Source organism: Meleagris gallopavo, chromosome 4 (genome assembly GCF_905368555.1).
Source record: "Meleagris gallopavo chromosome 4, MGAL_WU_HG_1.1, whole genome shotgun sequence".
Lineage (NCBI taxonomy): Eukaryota > Metazoa > Chordata > Aves > Galliformes > Phasianidae > Meleagris > Meleagris gallopavo.
In genome coordinates this window covers 18,676,511-18,690,325 of record NC_139407.1, presented here as the reverse complement: position 1 = coordinate 18,690,325, position 13,815 = coordinate 18,676,511, and the positions used below count along the sequence as shown (strand labels likewise).

Sequence of the window (13,815 nt, the reverse complement as noted above, 5' to 3'; positions counted from 1 at the left end):
AGGATTTTTAATGTATTCATAGTGCATTTTTTAGTGATGCTACTTGACTGTATCATAGGAAAAGATGTCACTTTTCATGAAATGTATTCAAAAGCTGTGTTAAATAGGCAAGTAGTTTTAAGTCTGTTTTAGATTTCAGGCTGTTTATAAGACGTGGTGAGGTGACTTCCCTCAAATCATCAACAATCAATGACCAAACTGTGAATAAAAACTTGACCTTGTTTTTGCACTTTTTCTCTACTGTTTCTGAGTTTCCTGAACATTTCTTCATACTTAAGGCAGTAATCTTTGACCATGTGATGTTCCTGTAATCAACATGCATGTCCATGTGCAAACTGGGTCTCCCAAAGCAGTAGCAGCAGATTTTATTTTGATGGAAATGGATTGCATTAGCAAAATTTGGAAGCTACATACCAGTATTCCCTTTTGTGGCAGGTTCCCCTGCTCTGCAGTGATGGTTTTCTCTCCTGGATTGCAGAGCATTCTGCTACCAAGTCACTACAGAGTTCTGCAGAGAAAAAAGTGCGTTACCACAATGTTCATTGTTTTCATTGGCGTTGTGAATAGTGAATACCTTTCATACCACATATGCACACTTTAAACATCTATGAATACAAACACATATTCCTGCCTACAACGTGGAGGCTGTAAAAATAAAATTTGAAGTTCATTTCCTCTATTTTGGATCTGTGTGTTGTTTGCAGAGTCCTGACAACTCTCGTGTATTGTGAGCATCTGTCAATATTAAGTCATGCTTGTTTAGACTTCATGTGGATATATTGGATCTACCTTTTATGTTAAAACAGCTTCATAGTCTGACAAAAAGCTTTGGGAGGGTTGTTTTCTTGAAATGCCAGTGACTGCATTCAATAACGAATACTCATTTTTGCTTCCATCTCAGATTTTTGGCTATAAAGCTTAGTTACTACTTCTGTTAACATACCTCTTTTCTTCCATAAGCTGCATAACGTGCAAAACAATGTGTGCATTTGGAAATTTTATTTTTTAAGTAATCTCTTATACTTGGTTTGATTGGTTGGAGTTAAAACAACCCCTGATTTTTGTGTTTATATGCTCTCTCTCTTTTTTTTTTTGTGTTTTTTGACACGGTTACTGATAATATCAATATCTGAAATTAGTCTGCAGCCCAATTTTGGGGAACGAATATTTGCTGGCTCAACAAGGGTGGCAGGAGAGGGAGACTTCACCCCCCAATTCATACCTCCCATCCTGACAGCAATTATGCTGATGCTATTCCGTGATTTAGGGAAACTCCAAATGGTTGTACTTTTGTCTGGGACCTGTAGTGTCACACAGGGCAAAAAGAAATTTCCTGATAGAATTGATTTCTCTTTTCAGTTGGATGCGTGCATGTGGTTACCTCTGTTGTTCTATGTGGGGCTTGCTCTTTATTGCTTGATTCTTCTGCTAGTAAGGCCTTATCATTGTTTCATGAATTTAGTTATCTGTATTTTATTAGTAAGTCCTACATGATGTGCTAAGAAAACAGTCACTGACAGAACCTGACTGAGTTTTAAACCGGGTTTGGGTAATTGAAGCTTTCAAACAGACTATTGCTGTAGTTGGTAAATAAAGTTCTTACTAATACTTATGGAAGACGAAATAGTGAAAGTTTCACTTAAAACTCACCTTGGTTTTTATTTACAGTTAACTTGATTAGCTGGCAAATTGTAATTTAATGTCATAGATAATGTAATTTCTTTGCTCTGAGATTAAATATTTGCACTTCTTGATAGAAGTATGTGGAAATTCTTGAATTGTTCAGCCTGTCTGTAAGACTAATTAGACCACCTTGCTGTCACAGCTGTTTGCTACAGAAAATAATTACTGATGATTGCATTTATGATGTAATCATTTAGAAAAAAAGTTAACTTCATTTAGTATTTTTATTTATTGTGAATTGTTACTTCAGATTATAACATCATGATACTGGATGGATATTTTAGTTCTTACAGACTTTTACTTCAGGAAGAAGTTTAAAACAAAATATTTTCATTTTAAAATATATTGTAAATGCTGATGGCTGTTTTAATTAACTGCATACAAACTTGGTCAGTACTTTTTTAATTGGCTTTTTCTTTTCCTAAGCTTATTTCTCAGATCTGTAATGAGGTCAGAAATATGTTGATATCATCTATTAAATAAAGGAGCCAAAACCTCTCAGCACTTTGTCTGCCAGATAGTGTAACTGACCCTCAGTCACGTCTCCTTTCTTCTTCTCTTGTGAGTTCAAGTAAGTTAAGTATTTATAAAAAAAAAAAAAAGAAAAGCTTTATTTGTGATACTTCATTCTGAAATGAAGCTTAGACTGACAGAGTGTGCTTGTGATGGTATTCACTTGAAAAGGTGGTGGTTGCCTGTGAACAAATTTAGACTCATCTTTCTGGGGCGTGAAGATGCTCAGAGTATGAGCACAGCATGTATTAATCTGCAGTCTGTAGGCTCGTAGTAATGCTATTTTTTCTTTTAAAAGTGTTTCCTATATTTGCATTCAAAGCTTTAGACTTTTAAGGAGATACTTAGGTTTTTAGAATACTTACTCAGTTTGTAAAATGAGACGGAATTTGAAGAGGCCAGTGTCCAATATTCAGACTGTCTCTGAAATGGTTATTGAGAAGAGATATGTTACTTTAATATATAAGACACAAAATAATTGTTAAGGCACTGTGAGTGTGGTTTATTTTTTGGGAGGAGAAAAAAAACCCACAAAAAACAAAACTGAACTTGTGAAAAACATGTAAATCGTATATTAAAGATTGCCTTTGTTGTCTTTTTTACATAAATAATTTATGTCACCTAAGAATCTGATCCAGTGCTTTTTCTTTGAGAGGTCTGCTTTTATTAACAGGTATATTTTAATAGTTGTATGAATATAAATCTTAGTGTAAGTGCCAAACTTGGTTATTTATGTACATATAGAGTACAGAGTATCCATATAAGAAATAGCTTTTCTGAATTACAGAAAAAACAGTGACAAGAGAAGGAAACTGCTCTTACAGTGCCACTTTTCTTTGTCTGATAGCGTAGTAGCAATCATTCTTTTTTTATTATTATTTTTCCAGAAGAAAATGCTAGACCAATTTTTTTTTTTAAGGGGTTAGGATTTTGTTCTTCTGTAGCAAAAACATAAATGAAGTGGTTTGAATGTAATTTTTGATAACTAGTTATCTCAAACCATTAGGGAATGTTAAGAAACTGAGTTACTCTGGCATGTTGATTTGAGAATTGACATCACAATATTTATGACTGGATGAAGACAAGACGTTTTAATAAAATCTTTTCTAAACCAATTTTTTAATGAATTCTGAATATAAACAGATGGAAATTTCTGCTGTTGTTATATAGTTCACTGACAAAGCCCCAGATTTGATGTATGTCTGCAGAAGAGTTTGTCAAAGTCACATCCTCCTCAAAAGCATAAATAAAACCCTAAGGTAGTGAGACACACTTCCTTTTAGAAATAAAATCTTTACGTTCCATAATGGCTCCATAGAGCTAGTGCTTGCATTTTCTTTATGGTACTAATTATTTGCACACTAGTTTTTGTTCTGTTTTTTTTTTTTTTTTTTTTTTTTTTTTAACCCAACTGTCCAACACAACTTAGGGTTACTGTAATACAAATCTTTTTCTGGAAGAAAGAAAAATGAATGACAGATACTTGGCTGACACTTTGTTGCACTGGAATTGTTAAGATATATCTCACAAAGACAAGAGTGATTTCCTTCATTGCCAATAATAAATCTGCTAAATGAAAATTTACTGGGATTTGGATGTCAAAATGTTTTTTATAGCTGGACAGCCATTGATCTTGGAGATGCCATTTATGGTTTTTTTTTTTTTGTTTTTTGTTTTTTTTTTTTCCCAAGCAGTTGGTTTGTCCTCTGAGATAAGCTCTCAAGGACTCTCAAAGCATTTACTGTTTGGTGTGAGTGCTTTGCGAATACTGAGTACTGTGTCAATAACTTGCTACTCTGCATACTCTCCCTCTAATTAGAGTAGAATAGAGTGTTCTCAAATTTTATAGGACATTTTTTATGAAATTTGCATTAGACTTTTAGGAAGTTTTAGGAAGCAAAATATGCAGATGAATTTATTTTCTTGCTGTGAGACATAACATGCTTCCTCTTCCTTCTCCCTTCTTTCCCCCCATCAATGATACAAAAAATAGTCTGACTTAGGAGCTGCAGCTGTTTTGTCTAATAGTAAATTAGCATCACCAAAACAAGTTTCCTTGTGATGCTAGTTTTTTAGGTTTGACCCATATAATTGTTTGGTGCGATCTCTGATCTTAATTTTCAGTGTGCATAACTTGTGAGTTAAGGTGTCAGCTATTTTTAGCCTACACTTGAGATAACACCTTTGGTCTTTGAAGACTAAATATGCAAGTATATGTCATCCTATCTGTAAAATTAATTTACCTATTTGCTAGGATGTTGCTTTATAAAATGTTTTCTCAAACTCCCAAACTCTCCCCAGCTCCCCTTATGCCACCCAGTAATATTTTGCTCTTCCTCTGGACAGGATCTGAATGCTAATCAGGTAATAAATGGCTTTGTACTCTGTTTCTTCAGTTCAGTAAGACTCTTGAAATTCATCAGTTTGTATATTTTGAGGTTAGAAAGACAATATGATCATGTATACCTGTTGGTATTTGATACAGCAGTGTTAGTGGTATACCTGACAGCAGTCCTGGATGATTGGTGTTAGTTTTTTTTCCAGAACTGATATGAAGATACTGCAATTTGCTGTGGCCTTTCCATCAGTGAGATGCAGAGACTTTGTAACTCAGTACAAAAAACTTCAAATATTTTTTTGACTTTATAATATACAAAAGTAGTGTTAATGAAAAGAAAGGGGAAACATCAATGAGCTATGATGATGTACTCCATTTGATCCATCAATCATTGAAGAAGGCAGCTTCCCACTGAATTCCATGTATACTGGGCAAAATGTTGGTTTTTTGGCTTTTATGCTTGTACTAAATGACTCCATAATTGTTCTCTAATTTCACTTTTATTAGAGAATACTGATGTTTTAGTGACAGCTGATTCTTTTTAATTGAAGGAAAACAGGATTAAATAATGTAATTATCTTTTAGCCAATTTCAGTTTTTGATATTGGGTCTATATTAAAATTGTTTGTAATTGCTAACAAAACTTGCTACCATTAACTTGTAGAATAAATGCTTTATTATATTCACAGCTGTTTGATTTGAAATTGTTAGCAAGATTGATTAAATATATCCAAATTTCTTGGATTATTTTGTGAAGGTAGGCCATGGTTATTTTGTTTTGTTTCACCTTTTATATTGGTATTAACTTCAGACTATTTTAGTTTTGGGAGATGCTTTCTGAGATGTGAATATGTGATGCTTAAAAGTCAAAACTGTTTTAAGAAGTCTGATATTTTACTAAAGTTCTTGCTAATCAAGAGATGCAAATTGTTTTATTTTAAATGTTAAACACCTCAGTGTTTCTAAAATGAGGTCCAGGCAGTCATTTATTCTATAAAAGAAAAAGATTAAAAGGAACACTTTAAAGTTTTTCTATTTCCATTCCAAGCACGTCAGAACTTTTTTGAAAGACTTTGAAGATGTATATTTTTTTAATACTTTTGTAGCCTATTTCAGGATCTCAAGCATCCTGAAGCAGGAACTCATCCTTCTTCATCTGATTTTTCCATATCAGACAGTTCTTTGCCTGCAAGCCACATGGGTAACAATCCAAGTGAACCTCAGCTGAAGCTGATTCTCATTAACCTCTCCTTACAGCTATAGTTCAGCTGCACTTGTTTAAAAGCTTAAACTACATTTATGATTACACTGCATTTTGCAATTCAAGATTTGGAAAACCTGAGATGGTGGTGGAGCCATGTTGCCTCATATTCTTAAAAAATAGTTGAGAAATGAATAATTTCCAATAGCAAAGAGATGTTGGCTTGAATATGAGCAACATTTGAGGTTGTAAGTGTATGAAAAGGAAACTTATTACTGCAATTTTGTTCTTCTGCGTGGCTTGTCTTCAAAACAGTGTTCCTTCAAAACTTTAGATTTCTTGTGGCTTTTTTGAACACTTTTTGACTGCTCTAGGATGTAGCATTGCATAGTTGACCTGAATCCAGTTTTGATGGGAGTTTGAATTAAATTATTATTTTTTTAATCTAAAAATCAGTATATTTGTATGTAACTGGAATCTGTAAGTTACCTGTGCTACCAAACCATTTAATTTGTCCATGGCAATATCACAGAATCATAGAATGGCTTAGGCTGGAGGGGACCTTAAAGATAAAAATCTAGGACATCACATGATTAATGTGATCCAAAAAGACATTTTCTTCTAAACATGTCTCAAAATCATCTACAGGGGATGCTTTTTGGGAAGCCAGATTATATAGAAATTCACTGTTTTTAATGGTCAATAAGGAGTACTTAGGAGTTATGCTGTGTACACAGTAATGCTATGTCTGAATAAGACAGTGGTGGCACACTGCTTCCTCCTCTTTATCTGGAAAATGCTTGCATTAACTGTTTGGTGATTTGGGGTTGGTTTTTTTTTTTTTTTTTGAGTCCTGTTTGTAACAGGATTGATTCCATACATGCCATCCAATACAAAGGACTTTGAGAACTGCATAAATAGAGACCATTCATGCACTGCTGATACTCACGAGGTCCTCATGGCAGCTGGATAAATAGTTATTAAAAAAAAAAAAAAAAAAAAAAACAAAACCCACAACCTTCCTATTTCAGAACTTCAGCAAAACTATAAACAGATAATGAGCTAGAACAATGTGATGGTGATAGTTGTTGTTCATGTTCTTTTTCTTTTTTTTCCCCCTCTTGCTTGGTTCTACCAGTTTAGAATAGACCTTTCTGCCATTTTGAGTAATAACTACTTGTCAGTTTGAGGAGTTTTGCTTTGTACTGATACACGTGAGCTTTCTTACAGAGCATGAAGCGTTCAGACTTGCAGCACATTCATTTTTCATCTTGTCCTGTGCTAAATCTCTATGTTCCTGGTTTTCAGAATACTTTTGTAATATTGGCCCACTTTGGAATATGAACAAACAACAAACAACTTTGGATATTTAAAACCCCGGTATACAAATAAAGAAATTCTGTCCTGTTTCTGCATAAGTAAAAATTCAACATAAGTACAGATTGCCATTACTTCTTTGGAGATCATATTTTCCTTTTTGAAATATTTTAACTCTCCAAATATTTTAATCAAATTTTGTAGTAATAAAATCCATATGCATTAGCCGACTTATAGTAGTGACAAAGATCTAGGATGAGGGAGAGTTGATCCCTTTCTCTATCTCCAAATGTTCTGAATAAGCTATTGGATAAATTGCTGATGACATTAGCCTTCATAATTAGTATTTTCTAGAATTGCTGTACGTCTTGAACTGGTCTCTTGTAGTATCAGCATGGTCTTCAAATGAGATATTTCAGTTATCTTGGTGTTCCTTGCTGTAGAACGTCTTCACTGTTTTTTCTTGAAGATTGTTCTGTAAGTTTTTTCCTTAGACTTGTATCCCACTACATCTGTATTAGTGTGAAACCACTGTACAGCTTGTGTCCTTCCTGTGTCATCCACTTGCTATACGTGAGAATATTAGGATTCAGACTTTATAGATTAGCATAGCTATGAAGCATAATTGACAAAAGAGTTTAAAGCTACTTTTTTCTCTCCTTTTTTTGCAGTGTTTTTTATAGCTCGTTTACATTATTTGCTACACATGATAGCTGAGGGACAGCTGAGTTTGAAGTTTATCAGTCTAGCTGTTAAGTGAGCATGACTGATGTATTTCTGCTACAAAGCCTTAAACAGTCCTTTCAAGTGAACGTATCGGGAGATCTTTACCTCTGCAACATCATTTTTGACTCTTACTTTCGTTAATGCCTAGCACTGATCTGTGCAAATTTGTCTTTCAAGACAAAAATGTGTGCTGTTTGAGCTGTGTGTGTGTGACTTGTAGACATCACTGGCCACAGGAGGGCAGCAAAATCTGTTTGGATCCCAAATTGTAACGGAATGAATGGAGCTGTGCCCTGCAACCAAGGAGTCACCCAAGAAAAAGGTAACAGGTCTGAGAACTACCACATGAAAAGTGCCCGATTCCTAAGTTCGGGATGACCAGCTGGAAAATAGTGGTTTTAAAAGACTTTCATCTTATCATTAGATTTGACTGTTGAAACATTTGTTGTATTATTTGGGCCCCAAAAGCATTAAGGGCAGAGCACTGTCTGATTTGCTGGGCGCTGTGTAAACAGATTGCAGAATGTTGCCTGTTTTTGTGAATGTTTTCTGTTGTAAGAAAAGAGATAAATTGAGCAAGGGGTGACAGAGGGGAAAAGCTGATCAGCTCAACCTCTTCCTTGGGAATTTTATGTTGTATTGTTGTTTTGGTGACAAAGGAGAATGCTGGTAGCTCAGTGGAAATTTCTGGGATTTTTTTCCCCAGCATATGTGTAGAAACACAAGAGAAATTGTGCAAGTGATTTTGTTTGTTCATTTTTTTCAATAGGTCAATAAATGCTGCCATTGTATAAGGACCAATCTTGGTAAATGAAAAAGAAGATATCATGGAAGGACAGGTTATTGCTACAATTCAGAGTAAAAAGAAGTAGCGTGTTTGATAGAGCAGAAGGAAAAAGTAGGCAAATGAAAATGGTGTAAACAAATGAATCTAAGGAGCTAACCACTGTGATAATGGTTTTGTCTTTTTCATTTTTTTTGGTAGCAACACTGAGCATGTTACCTTTTTCATTAGGAGAGTAGGGCTACAGTCAAGAGCAAACTTACATTACAGTGTAAGAGCAAACTAGCCTGTGCAAACATTTTCAAATGTTCCAAAGAAACAAGTGAGAGGTCCAGTTAAGAGAGAAACACTTTTCTCACAACTTGCTTCCGAACAAGGAAATGTAGGCACTGAGTGGTTAACATCTGAAATTAACTAAATGTGAGAAGTAAGGTATAGTTTATGTGCTTAGCTAACAAAAAGACTGCAGCCCAGAAGATGATTGAAAACCAAGGCAGAGTTTGTCTTTTTCTCCTTTTCCCATGTTACTGAACACTGCAGATACACCAAAAGAATTTGTTGTTCTCACTGAAATTTATTGATGTTTGCTCATATTCTGTTCTATGGATAAGTCTTTAAGAAAACATCTTGTTGTTTGGGGAAGAAAAGAAGATGATGGGGTTGGTTCGAAGTTGATATGTTTCATAGATTGTGACCTCTTTTATAATGGTCTTCAGAGATCCTATTAGATTATTTATAGATGGTGGAAACCTGCATAGTTTGTTGCTTAATCTTCTGTCTTTGAAGTCAGAAACAGGATTGGGGTGGCTGCTGTCATTTATAGTACTAGGCATTTTTAATAGTGTTTATGGTTACCTTATTATGGAGCTTTAAAGAAAACTTTAAGAATTTTTTATTTGTGGAATGAGCAATTCTAGTGTAGCTGTGTTGTAATGAGGAACCAATATTTCTACCTGATTTCTTTTAAGATCTTTCTTAAGAATGAATTGTGGATGTACATATCAGATGACTGAGATTGTATGGAGTAATTTGAAAGTTGATAGGAAGTTTCAGTTCAGTCTGCAAAGGGAACTGGTAAATAGCAAAGACTATTCTGAAGCTTAGTATGGTTTTAGACTCCTGATCTACTGGCTATTCTGATGGTATCAAGCACGGTTCTGCTGCAAATTCAGGACCTTGCTGTGTTTCCATCATTTATCTAAGCTAAAAGGCATAATTTTGATTTAGGTGTCAAATTCCAAGCAGAGTTGGAGCTAAAGAACTGTAAACTTCTGTTTGCAAGTGGTTATGTTGTAAGATGTTGAGAGAGGTTAACTGTCTATCTATCAGCTCTTTAACAAGATTAACACATCAGGTTGCTAGATAACTGCTGTTAGGAGTCTGTTCTGGTCTTGGAGCTTTTTTAATCCCTCTCTATTATATGTATTAGTGAAGTATTCAGTACTGTGAGGAGACTGTAGCATTGATGCTGACTAGTTATTATGGCACATTTAAATAGAAGTCTTCAAGCAGCAGTTTATATCATTTGAACTTAAAATAACTGATAGACTTCTGGTGTTTTTCAGATTTCCTAGATCAGAGTAAAAGAACGTAAACATCAGAAAGCAACTTTAAAAGACCATTGCTATTTTTTAAAAACAAAATCTTATTTTGCTGAGATCTGCATTACATTCATGATACTCTATTAAATATTTAAAAAACTAAATACTGAGTTATTTTTGAGGCTATTAATTGTTTCCAGAGTTCGTGGTTGCTGTGATTTTTTTTTTTTTTAGGTCAATTAACAATAAGGTCATAATAAATAAAAATGAGATTTTTTTTTTTGTGTAATTATAAAGCTAGACAGCTTCTTTCAGAAATGCGGTCAAACATTTTGAACAACTTAGCAATTTAAAAGCTGTGTGTACTAAGGATGGAGGTGGAGGACTGCCTCACTTTAATACAGAAAACTTGTTACTGTTGAGATACTGTCAAGTTATGTGCTGCTTTAGTGGATTTCTGTGAGCTCTTCATTTATATTTTATGATGAGTTTCTGGATCACAACATATTGTGGCAATACGATAACCTTGTGTATGTGAAACATACTTTGAAACTAATGTTTCTGACAGGAACAGTGTCGTGTACTACCATTACCTTTAAGATTGTACAAGTAGTTGGACATACCTTCTTCATTCACCCAATTTTTATCTATTGTTGAATTCAGGTACAGATTTTATTTCCAATCCATAAATCATTTGTGACAATGCATGAGATAAGAAGGAATTTTTCTGTCTGTTGAAGTTACTTATTGCTTCCACCTGTACTTTCAGCCCATGTTAAGAACCATGAAGGCATTGCTTGGTTTGGATACAGTCCCACTTTGGACAAGGTCAGGAGTTTCATTTTAGCTCTTGCTGAAAGTGGGCTCTTGGGCTGCAGATAAAGTACACTTAAAGCTCTAATCAGCAATTTGGAGGAAGACGGCACTGCTGTATGTTAAGGGAAAGAAAACTACCTAAACTGAATATTTTGTTGTGAGTGATTCATAATCTCTTCTGAGTAGTCTGATACTTTCTAAGCTTTTAATTACATGAAGGGAAGGCCAGACTACTGTGTGGTTAGTGTTTTAGTGAAGGTGGTATTAATTATTTTGTACTTGAAATGCATCTTCTCCAGATGGTCTGGAATAGCTTCTGAAAAGTTAATTTTTGGCGCATGTCTTATGTCAAATTTCTGGCCTCCTACCATAACAATATCAAAGGAATTTGCATCCTTTAAACATTTTAAAAATTTTGAAAAGCAAAAGCAAGTGGAAATTCAGCTATTTGTAGAATTATCTTACAAGTGTAGAAATATTGGAAAATAATCCTTTATATTAAAATCAGTCAAATCTAATCTAAGACAATAAAACCTTTTTTCTTGCTGTTGTGGAACATGAACTTAAAAAAAAAAAAAAAAGTGTTAGGAGGATTTATTTCATTTTGTCTCTGAGCTTTTGGTCTTTGTGTCTGTGCTTTAGTTGCATGTATAAGTATAGCGAGCAGAACAGTTGAGACAATATTCACTTACTAGTTCCATAAACAATCCTTACCTGGAATTTACTAATGTGACTCACTGTTGAAGTACTCTTAATTCTGCTTAAATGCTTCCCAGTATCCTACTTGCAGATCTTTCCTTTGTTCTCGAATGTTTAGTAACAAACATGAAATGAAACAAAACTGTACCCACCTCCAGAAGACCAGAATGCCCTTTAATTGTATAGACTTAAAACTGTTCTGAGCACTTTCATAAATGAATAGTAAACTGGTCAGAGTTTTCATCTCAGCTCTTCTACTTGCACTACAGTCCTTTGTTTGTTAGGAAGAGTATGCTGGAAAAAATAAAAACGAGCTCTTAAATTTCTCAGTGTTACACAGACCCTCCTTGCTAGTCTAGACTTTGTGCGTGATATTTTGAAGGCTGCACTGAAAGTCACATAAGTTTCTAAATGGTTCTAGGCTCCTTATATGTCATTAAAGGTTGAATATGAAAACTATCTTTTCTATCCTTCATCATCTAAAGGCATTGCCGTTCCTATCAGTTGATGCAAGTGCAGTGGGACCTAATTAGACAGTATGTTGAGGAAAGGTGTGTGGTGTGAAAGATGCATTTTATGTAAGAAAGAAGGGAATTTCATAATACTTCCAACCGTGCTCCTTATTTCATTTGTGTATTATAGTGATACTGGGTATATTTTGCTTGAAATGTGATCTATTTATCTGTGTCATACTTATGTTTCTGTGTCATTGATAGAATTTATTGTAAGAATCACATATTTTATTCCATCTCAAATGTTGAAGCTTTCTCCTTCTCTGTAAGCCCTCTGTTTGTTGTGCAGTGAATCTTCTTGAAGGCATTACCTGGAAGTGTCCTCTTTTGAAAAGAGCGCTACAACATATTTTCAGTGTACTTTGCTGCAGAACAAACCGGGTAACTACCTATGAGAGACTGCCTTAGTCTCATGTCACCATGACTGTTATCATGGGTGCTTTTGGTGTGACTTCCTTCACTTGCAGTTTGTGAATGCTTTCTTCAGGTTTCTAATTGTATTGAACGTCTGTTGGACTGTAGAGTACTGAAGCCAGGGACTGTTCTCTTTTTGTATTCATATAGTCCTTACAATTCTCAACAGAAGCAATGATTTCATTGCCAGATCACTTTGTAGTACAAATCTGATCTGAATTAGACATTGGCATACTACTGTAACTATGACAAATTAGCACACAATTTGGAATTTTTGTTTAAATACTGCTATGCTAGCTCTGAAGAAACACCTGAAACCTGAATTGGCTTAAAAAAAAAATCAGTGCCATGGATGAAATATGTTATCTAGATTAAAGCTTTTATGCACAAGCTAATCAGTTTTTTTTTTTTTAAAAAAAAAAAAAAACACACAAAAAACTGCCTTTTGAGCCCCCAGAATAATATCAAACTAATGTTTTGCAATAAGAGGAAGCTGCATTTTTGGCCTGGTTCTGGAAGTTCTCAAACATAATCTAAGAACTTGTCTAACATCCACCTGATCTAGAATCCTCTCTTGTGCTTAATTTTATATATGCCCCCAATTAGAGACCTTGTCCTTCAAGAGCTTGCTGTCTGGGGATTGTCCAACTTTCTTCCTAGGAGGATATGACTCTACCACTTCCTTCATATATTGCCTGGTACTTAGATTTCACTTGGATCACTTCCTGAATATGAGGATTTAGAACATGGCAGAGAGTTATGGGTATCTAGTCCTAATATCCAGTCCTTCTTCAAATATTGACAGTCTGAAAGTCATTTTCCCCATCCCACTACCATCAAGTTTATTTTCCTCAACCTGTGAAAGCCTTTTGAGCCTAAGTCTGGGCTCCTAACATAGAAGCAATGTAGTATTTTGATCTTAATTCAGTAATATGGCTATGTTTGAAATAACTTAGCTGAGATGGCTCTATCTTTGATAACAGTAAATTATTGAAGCTTAAGCCCAAGATCATACTAAGGGTTACATTTTTGTTTTTTGTTTAGTTGGTTGTTTTTGCTTGCCTTTTATATCAAGTGTGTATGTTATGGCAGCAAGTCTTCATGCTGTTTTATCCAGGCAGATGCATTTGTTTCTAAGACAATAACATAACTATATCTGCATATGTTAATTTAATATAATTGCTTGGATATGCATTTTTTACCAAAACTTACTGCTGGCTTTCACTTCTCTTGAAAATCTCAATTAGATTAAATTTGGCCTAGCACTTGTC

The 13,815-nt window shown here is 34.6% G+C and overlaps 1 protein-coding gene across 5 annotated transcripts in view; it reads left to right on the top strand.

The window, feature by feature from the left end:
- The window catches only part of GSTCD (glutathione S-transferase C-terminal domain containing), a 71,526-nt gene that overhangs the window by 13,832 nt on the left and 43,879 nt on the right, over positions 1-13,815 (top strand). The window lies entirely within an intron of this gene.